This window comes from Apteryx rowi, unplaced genomic scaffold, assembly GCF_003343035.1.
Source record: "Apteryx rowi isolate R43461 unplaced genomic scaffold, aptRow1 scaffold_104, whole genome shotgun sequence".
Lineage (NCBI taxonomy): Eukaryota > Metazoa > Chordata > Aves > Apterygiformes > Apterygidae > Apteryx > Apteryx rowi.
In genome coordinates, this window is record NW_020447242.1 from 2164857 (window position 1) to 2175590 (window position 10734).

Sequence of the window (10734 nt, forward strand, 5' to 3'; positions counted from 1 at the left end):
TAATGAAGTTACTTGTACCTTTTTAGGTGTCCTGAACAGCTGTATGGTCAGTCCTTATTTAAATGGCATATTTTATTTTCTTTTTGCTGTAACACAAAACCAAAATTGTGTGGCCAAACTTTTCTGTATAATATGAAAACTATAGTAGTATTCATGGCAACCATAATTATAAATTTTTCAAGATTAACTTATTTTATCTGTTTGCTCAATTTTTGGGAGCAAGAATTTTATTAGAAAGAAATTATGATCTTCGAACCAGGATTCTTTAATTTCCATCTTTTCCTCTTAAAGTATAAAACTTGGTTTCTCCATAACTGTAGTTATGTAGTACCCTTTTCCACGTAAATGTGCAGTGCTTGAATCTTTTGACTGTAAAAATTCAGCCGGAACTAATGGTTTAAAACCTATAGGAGAATCAATCAAAGATATTAAAAAAAAATCAGGTTTTCTTTTTAACACTTCTATTATGGGTTATTATACCTTAGTTTTTACTTTAAACTGGTGATATGGTATCTAATACAATCAAAATTCTATCTGTAAAATCAATATTCATGACCATAACCCAATAATTAGGTAAGAAACTAAGGTCATTGCAGAATGAGAAAATGAGTTTAACACTTAAAGGACTTTTTAAATTCTATATATTGGCATATTTGAGCTCTCTAATCGGTAAACATTTGAAAGTACAATCAGGTCACTTACTGATATCAGTACATTTACTGTTCTTGATTAAGGAACTCTTGAACGCACGGACATACCAACTGAATCTTTTTAGAAAAGGGTGAAATGATTTTGAAATGTGTTTGTAATATAATTAAGTCCAAATCAGAAACCACACACCTGGAAAGCTTTTCTTTGAGGCACAGGAGTGGAGAAAGAATAGTTACTCCTAGTTTTTTCCAGAACACTGCCCGAGTTCTGCTACTTCTGAGGAACACAAGATCATTTTTACTTTGAAAATAAGGAAAAAAGCATCATGTTTCTTTCTGTGACAAGTGTGATTGACTTCATGCACACTATGCAGTGACTTATTTTGAGGTTCATAAACTCCAGTTTTTGTGAAAATGCAAAGTTTTTCATGGAGTTAGTTCCCTGCTTCCACTAGTAGGCTCTATGCAAAACAACTTATTTTGTTAACTTGAAAACTAATTTTACAGAATACTTAGTTATGATGAGTAATCCTCTGTCCTTTGTGAATCATCAGTAGGGAAAGGAGGGAGCTATTTGCACCCTGCTATGTAGCTGGGTTGTTAACACAGCATGCTCATGATTATCAAAGAGACCTGATCTAACAGATATTTGACGTTCAACTGCTACATACTGCCCTACCTAGTGCAGGAGTCCGGCAGTAAATGTCCTACAGAAGTACTTAGGAGTAGTTCACACTCCAGTGTGGCAGTGTTGCCTATGTAAAGAAAATACTAAATTTAGCATTATTATGTTAAAAAAATTGCTTGTGTTGCTCTGAAGATATACAAAGATGTGAAGAAAGTGGCAAAATGCTCTGAAATTAACATCTATTTAGGAAGTTTCTTTTGCCAACAGAGTGCTAAGTTGACTAGTAATGGACACAAAGTGAGATGCCAAAGGGAAAGATCAGGAAATTCCTCAAAAACTTTCTCATTTCTTGAGGTCTATCTGGTCTTGAGTATTAAGATATATCTTGGGGGTCTCCTTTCCCTCTTTTGCTTCAAGTGCAGGGATAAAGTAACTGAGACTTAAGTGTATATAGTCTGAAGCACAGGAATTTTTATTAGCTTAAAAAAAAAAAACAAAAAAAACCCAGTTTTGGAGGACCTGAAGAATAATTTGTCATATCAGGAGGAACAGATGAACTTGGTAGTAGTTATCTGATTTGGAAACTTAAATAAGTGCAAGGGTTAATGCTTAAGAAAATGCAGTATCTCAACTTCACATCTTACTTCAAATACAGCATTTTGGTAGGCTTATTAAGCACTATGCAGAAGCATCTGTTCTAGTTGCAATGCAGAGGGAAGTCTGCCACCTTACCAGAATAACTCCGGAATTCAAGGTCTCAATTAAGAACAGACCTACCTCAACCAGGCTGGTTCAGTTCATTGAGACCTCAGCTAATTGCAGTTTGAGATGCTGTGAATGGAGGCGAATTGCAAATAGATGGTAAGAATTATGCGTACCAGATGCTGTACCATTTACCAAAATACGCTTAAAAATGTAATATGCACAATTTTATCTAAGAATTTAGATATCTAACTTTTTTCTTTCTTTTTTTTTTAATTGCTTAGTCATTTTAATATACCTGGGTACCTACAAATTTTAAGGATTTTCTGAGCCAATAGTGCAGGCTAGGAGGGAACGTTTGCTATTATGCTTTCAAAGGGAAAGTTAAAACTGATTAAACATATACCACGGAAACTGCATTGGTTCCCAAAGATGGCTGTTCTTTACCTTCATTCTATAAGGCTGTTCATGTTATTGCCTCTCTTAGGTGACTATGCCTTTGTGATCAATATTATGTCTGGTAAATGTAGAGTATTTTTGTCTTTAAGAAAATAATTTATCATATGCATACAGAGATAGGGGAATGAAGTGTTCAAAGCGAAAGGAAAATATGGGATATATTTCGGCACGTCAGAAGAGGTTGAACCCCCGTGTGAACAGGGAGGGCTCAGCCCCCGTGTGTGGTGGTGTGATCATGGTAGGCCTCTACCCTCTATCATTCCTTACCCAGTACTCGTGTTCACTCACCTTGCAAGCATTAGTTAACAGTACAGATTGCTCTGCAGCTTGAGTGACACCTCTTCCTGTTCAATCGGTGTATACAATATAATGCCATGTTGGTGCCAAATAATATGTTGTAGTGTGTCATACCTTGCATGTTCTTTGGATCAGTTTCTGCTTCTCTGCAACATTTCAGTGAAGTGGGGTCGTTGTTCTAGGAGGTATGATTTAACAATGCACTTGATGCTGGATGCCAGTGCTCAGAATGTAGCTGACAAGGTCAAGGGGGCACTTAACACTGCATCACATTTTTATAGTTCATGAAGGATTTAAGGGGAAATACAGATTGTTTCACATGATGTTTTTCAGTGCAAGTTCTAACCTATGATCAGTATTATGCCATGTAATCAGCCTGTTTTTGCAGGCACTGTGTTGCAAACCCAGTTTCCTCTCCTAGCAACTTGCAAATAATTGTCAGTGAAATCATTGTGTCTTATAGTCACTAAAAAGATGTTTAAAATGTTCCCAGCAGTGGCATTCCATCTTTTGACTGACTAAAGACAGCTTTTAGAATCTCAAGGGTCTAATGAAATTGTTCTTTTTTGCTTGTAGTGGTCTTATTCCTTTGTCACAGTACTTATCCAAAAATAATTTCAGTAATAGCTTTATTAATTTTTCTCATATTAGAGATGGGGTCATGGATTTTTATCTCAAGAATGGTTAAATAGTAAGGTATGTTGCATTTAGATTCCAAGACAATTTTTACAAGTCACTGTATGGTCATCCATGTTTATGTAATACAGAAAATGTTCTGAAATTTATCTTGTAGTTTTTCCCGTTATATTGCTGCAACATTTTTGATTGCCTGCCTGATGCAGTTTTTGAGCTGCTTTGCATACATGACTTGCACAATTTTTTCATGGTGACAGTGGCTGATTAGCTCTCGAGTCCCTGAAAGATCCCATTGCCATTTGCAAGCTATACCAGCAACTTGTTTAAGTATGCTGTAGTAAAGTTTTTGCAAACAAAATACAGCAAGCCAAAGTACCGTTTATCACAATGTAATTTGCATTTGCATAGATTTTCATTGCATTACTGAAAGGTCAAACAAGGTTTGCTGGTTTCCACATCTTCAGCACTATAACTCTTGTTCTCAGTGGCTTGCAGTTTACACCTAAGCTTGAATTGCTTTTTAATCTCATGATTCCGATCACCCATGCCTCCAATCACCCATGCCTCCATCAGGTGTAGCTGATGCTGAAGACCTTAATTATGCTGCAGTTGGCATGTTTAACTCTATAAGCCACATATTTGACAGGATTGATTAGACATTTTGATAGTATTTTAAAATCATAGCTCATGCATTTCCAAACAAGGAAAAATGGTCAGGAAATGAGCTTAAAGCACACCTGCCACCAGGGAATAGTCCAAGTAACTGCAAACTGATTGTTATACTTACCTCAGTCGACTTAATTTCCTCTGGTCTATTTGAGTTTCCCATAGGCAACTTGTATGGTTGCACAGTAGTCATGGAGAGAGACAAAAAGTCCGAACCTGGCCAAGGTTATTAGTCTTTCCCTTCCTGACACGGAGAGTGACTCTGTTCCTGATAAACTCAGAGGTTTTTGTAACCCTGGCATATGCTGCTGGACTTGGAAGGTAGATTTTTCTGGGGTGTGCAGAGTGGATTTTCAGATTCTTGTAAACTCAAAAGTTAATGCATGCTGAGTTTATGGCTCTTGACTGACACTGAATCAAAGAATGGCTGAATAGCTGGCTGTTGATATCTTGATGCAAAAAGTGGAATTTGGAAGTCTGCTGCTTAGTGTTTAGACTATGATCCTGAAGGCATTGAGAGAATGGTGCTGTCAATCCTCAAAAAGTGTTATCTTTGAAACAAAAGCAGAATGTGTGAATTTACATGCTTTGTGCACAAGCTGATCTTTTTTTTGCTTTAGGCACACAAATGCAGGCATTTTTCAGGAGCTGTGGATGTAGTGTATGTAGCTTATTTGGAAAACTTATCCTGAAAAACTAGATTTCCCCCCTGCACCAAACACCCAAGATTTCTGAGGCTGCACTTAAGGGAGGCAGCTAGACTAGAAACCAGAATAAAGTTCTGTACTGATTCTGGGTTCCTTTTACTGTCAAGAGATACACATCTCTGGCTGAAAATCTGAATTATCTTCTGTAAGTGCCATCACTTCTGACTACTGAGTAATCTTAAAACTCTAGGACATGAAGCGCTGAGTAGCATGTAGTGCTTAGAAGCACTTAGTACTAAAGTTATGTGGTTTAAACGTGGGCCTTGGCATACCTATCAGGAAATATTGAATACTGGGACAAGTGTCAAATCCAGTCGTCTTCCTTGGGGCTGGGAAGGCAACCCTATCAGCTTGGGTTCCACAGCCTGAAATCCTGCCTTGAAAATAAATGCCTACAGATTTTCTTTTTAGGACTGAGCAAGAATCTTTAATGGAACACAGTCACAAATGATGGTTTAAACCTATTTTCTGCTCGCATTTGTAGAGAGTGACATAACTACCAACTGTAGACTATTTTTGGAGGGAGAGGCATTCCCCCCCACACACACCCACACCTTTTGCTAGAGTTGTGCTGTTCTGCAGAAGAAAATTAGAAATTTTTTCTGGCTTTCAACCAGAAAGAGGAAGCATGAAAGTTCATGTGTTTTGAAGCCTACGGATTAGGCTGTGTGGAGCATTAYTTCTCCCCCCCCCCCTTTTATAGACACATATTTGTGAGTTCTGATGTCTAAATTATAATTWTGTGATAATGATATTTTTGATCTGGCTCTTTTTTTGATTGTTTATACAGAAGTGTTTGGCCAGAGTTTGAATCCAGATCTCTACAGTCGCTGCCTTATGCTCTAATCAAGCATTTACATAGACTATTCTTTTTTGCCTCACTTTTCTCAAACTACTAAATGCAGAATGGCCATTTCTATTTAATATGTTGCTGGGGCTAAGTCCTGCAGTTTCTAAACTAGGAGGCTTACCTCTAATTAGGATCACGTTGTAATGGACATTACACTGTCTATGCTAGACTTGCATTTGCCAATCCAACAGCAGTGGGGCTGATGTCATTATAATAAATAAACCCAGAACTCTACTATCTTCAACAGAAAATCACTTGCACAGCCAATTGATTTAAAATTTAGCTAAAACAATTTTTGGTATTTGCTTTTTTCTTTCCTCTTCAAAATGGACACTTATGTGGTACATTTAAGGAAGCTTAGAGTGCCCTGTGGGTAAGAGAAAGTCTATTTTAGCACACTTTCCTTGCTGTCAGAATATCCTTCTTCCAATACACTTTCAGGTCATAGCCTCTGAGCAGGAGTTCCTGGGTTACCTGAGCTGCTGCTGTTAATGCAAAGACATAGGTCAGATGTGCCTGGTGGTAGAAAGAGATGAACATGAATCACCTGTAGRTTTAATTGGCCAGAGCTGGGAGGGACAAGGTAGGCAGGGAGGTGCAGTAAGGATGTGTGTGGATCTGGGGGAACTTGGTGAAAACAATGATGGGGTTGGGAGCTAGTTCTGCAATGCTTGAAGCTTTAAGTAATGCTGAAACAGTTATCAGTTTGATTTGAGAATCAGTTGTAATAGAACTCAAGATTTAAATCTAAAGTTGGCATGCCTTATCTCTATTAATAATAATAATAATAATAATAAAGCCCCAAACACTAACATACTCTAGTGGAAGAAATGAAAATATCTCTTACAAGGTGCAACTGAATGCTTCAGACCAGTGTCAGCACAGTCTGCTGAAGCTTCTACCCTCGTAGAGTGACTTGAGAGAGTATTCTATTTAAAAGATTTCTGACATAAGTGAAACAATATTAAAATGCCTCCAGTCAAATTAGTCAATAAAACATAATTAACACTGGAATGCTCCCACTCTCTGTTGACCCAATTATTAACTCAGTTTTGCAGTAAGAGAGGAAGAGTACAATACAAAGTTTTACAGTAAACAATGCTGTAAGTAACAGGAATGAGATGAAGTTCTTAAGTTCAAAAAGCTTTAGCTCTTTCAGAATATGAGCATCTCCCTAGGTATTTTCTGTTCTACTTAACTGATTTAAAAGCCACTTCCAAATCAGTAGTGATAACCATTAGAGTGTAACTTATGATGCTAAAGTATCAGAAACAAAACTTTTATCAGCTCTTAGTATACAAAGTAATCTCAGATACTGTGGGGGAAATAATGCCTTGCTAATGGCAAATACATATATAAAGRATCTGAATTTTCTGCCTTTTTAAAATTATTTATTTATTTTTAATAAATAGTTGTTTCTACCCAGTGAAAATGAATGAGATGAAGTTGCAATCATACATCTCTCTAAACACATTCAAGGACTCACTTTTTATGAGAACTGCTACAATCACTCTTCTATGAACCTTCCCATCCCAAGAGGCTTTGAAGTGTCACACACAACAGTTAAAAATTTTCTGTAGCTTTAAAGTTATTTAGCCTATTTGGGCTATATCTTGAGTTTGTCCCAGCAAATGTAAGCCTAATTCATACATTAAATATGAATAAATATTTCCCAGTTAAGGGCCAAGAAGAACATGGCTATGACAACTTTTGTCATTTTCAGAGGCCTTTTTAAATTCTTTAATGCAAATGTCAGCACTCATTTTAAATGTAGGTTATTTAAATCTTGTGAGCTCTGTAGTCAAACATTTCTATTGTAGTAACTATCTCTACATAAGTGCCATAAGAGTGCTTTCTACAGAGGTGGTTTTCTGTTGTGCTGTCATCTTACTAAGGAGTTTGCTTCTGATGCCACTGACTCTACTAGTTCTACGCTGCCAGTGTCCCAGCTGTTAAAAATCTAACTTGAGACTTTTCTAAAAATGTTTCAAAATCTTTATTACTCCAGTTTAGCTGCCCTTTCCTTAAGCCATGGTTTTATTTTACAGGTAAGCTCATGCTATTTTTCCAATCTGACAGCAAGTATTCTTTTTTGTGTAAAACAACAGGTCTAAGGTTGTGTCAGATGGTTCAGATTTTAAAAAAATCTATGAACTCACTTTTGAAAACAATGCATCCCTCGCACTCCCCCAAAATACTTTGAGGCATGCTTTTGATAGTGGAGATCCTTCCATTTTGTCCACTGGCACTTGTTAGAACAGTGTGTGGTGAGGCCTCTTGGCTAGGATTGAAGTCTGATGCCAAAATAAGTCACCGGTGAGCCTGGGGGTCACAGCTCATGCAGTGCAGAAGGCAGGAGTCGCAGAGGGAACTGCAGTTATGCAGTCCAGACTGGAGTTGGACCCATTTGGCTTGTCAGATAACTGAGATCCAAAGCCAAAAGAATGATTACAGTCAAACAGGGCAGAAAGCTGAGGCTGATCTGCAGCCACCAAGTGATGTGACTGCCAGCCGCCAGCTTGACCCCACTGTGCTTGGGCAAACTTGTGGCAAGCTCAGCCTACTCCTGGCTACCTGACCAGTCCCAGCTAGGGGATGACTCCTCAAAAGATACATGCAAAGGTTTCTGGTTTGGTCTGCTTTGAGGATTCAGCCAGGAAATGGGATAGTCGCAATGTCTGCACGAATCTGTCTCATGGTGAATTTTTGCTTCTTTCTGGGGGCGGGGAGGAAGAGGAGAGGAGGATGCACAGGCAGTAGGAGGGGAAACTTAGCATTATACCTTCTTGTCTGCACCTTAGCAAAACGATCTCTTCAAACTGAAGACATCCCTAATGTGATCTCTTATGAAGAAATATTCCTTTCCCTTCACTTACAGCATGCAGTCTGCCTGTATGCAGTTTTATGATAATCTGCTTTCTGCTAATGTAGCTTTGACTCTAGAGCATAGAAGACTATTTTTCAGATAACATTGTATTTATTCTGTGGGTTTTATTCACTATATCTAATTTTAGCATGTAGTTTAGTTAGCTAAATTGGCTGACTGTTCTCCTAAAATACTAGTATTAATGGAGACAGTAGGCCCTAAGGTGATTTTCTTTTAGTACTATGACCTAACTTGGACTCTGTGAATAGCCTTCTGAGGAGCCTTACTCTATCTATTGATAGAGGAACACAGGTGCCTGAAATACTGATATGAATGGCCCCTTGTTTTGCATTAATACAGCTGTATGCTCAATATTTTTCTAAAATCTAAAGTTTGTGATATATATTTGTTTCTATGTGCACATATTAAAGTCACTGTGACTTAATGAAGCAAATTTCAGCTGTCAGTTCAAACACCTGCTTCACTTTGAACACTTAATGTGCTCTCAGTAATCTTAAAATTATTGCTTCTTAAATTGATGTTTTGCTACAATAAAATACACTGTTGCTAACTAATGAGGCCCAAGCTGATGGTAAGGGTCTGTTTATAATTCATATGTCTAACAGGGACAAGTCAATGTGGACAACTTTGAATTCTGACTCTTAAACAGTCAAATATTGTATTAGCATACAATGCATTTTATGCAAATTTATCTTTTTATAAACTTATATAATATACATTTGCCCAAGCCTAGTTTCTAATCTTGATGGATATATTCTAATTAGGAAAATTGACTTGTATCCCAAGTGACATAAATTAAAAACTTAAGGATAAATACACACCTAATTGACTGGTGGCATGCTGAGATATTTGGTTTGCAGATGAGAATGTTCATGAAGATTATTTGGCAAAAAGCTATGGGAAAATATATTATTGTGCAGATTGTATTTTGCTCTGCAAATATGCAGGTTTTTTTAATATAAATGGTTGTTGAGTAGGTTGAAGAATTAGTGAGTAGTTAATGTCTTCTATATGCTATTTGTTGTGAAACCACCTCTGACATGCATCAAATAATGTTTCCCGTTGATTGATCTAATTATATACACGTAGTTTTATCAGAGTTTTGTGAGCCTGGAGATACCCATGTTTGCTTAATGTTCTACAAGCACAATTCAAAACCCTCTAGGCTCACCAGGCCTGTTTCCATAATCCTTAATCGGGAAAAGTAAGCCTTGAGAGTTTTGAAATACGAGGCTGAAGTTGGGCTCAGAGGCTGGAAACAGTAACCATCAAAACTCCCTATGTAAGCCTGCAAACTATGATACATAGCATGCCCTCCCCTCTTCAAGATATTTGGTTGCTAGTTTAAAAACAGGCAGCTATTACACAATAACTGATTTAAAGTTTATTTTGAGTAGCAAAAAGTACAAAGCTCTGATTTTATTTTAGAAAACATAAGAAAAAAGTCATAATTATTTATAATTTTTTTGAAGCCAAAATATTGTATTGTTATTTTCTCCAAAATAATGGTTTATGTTAATTTTTTCTTAAATATGAGGGAAGCTATTGTAGAAAACAACCAGGTTTATGATTCTACAAATTTTTTGTTTTATCATATTCCACAATGTGTTGTGTGAGATTTCAGTGTTTGCTTTACAGAATAGGGCTATATTCAGTGATTTATCATTTTTCTCTTCCTCTTCAGCTGCCACTCCCAAAATTACACATTACTGCAGGGTCATACGGGTGGCTTTAAGTGATATTGTTGCACTATAAGAAACAGATTCACATACGCTTTCATACTTACGTGTTTGTCTCTTCAAACCTTTTGCAAGCTCTGTCTGCAGTGCATTCCAATGATCCTGCCATTAACTTGAAACATAAATTGTTGAGTGTTTAAGGACTTGTTAATCTTTTAGAAGATCAAAACAATYGAGTAGGTTAATGGAAGGCAGGCAGAGCCTGTTTTTACACTGCTGTGCGTCTTCTGTTGATTTAGATTTATCTCAGGATAGTCGTGACATATGTTGAGCAAGTGGGAGAGGAGCTCAGAAACATGTTTATTAAAAGTGTTTTCTTCAAGGCACAGAAACTGATTTCTTCTGAGAAAGGAATGAAATTTTGTTCATCTTCTGAACTTCAGCTGGGCAAATGTTCTGAACAGTGTGAACTAAAACAGTGTAGAAGCAGACTTTGGGCTAGTGAGCTACAAGCTAGGAAAGTTGCTGGCAGAGCTTAATTTTGGAGAATTCAAGGGTGCTCTTAGAAATACT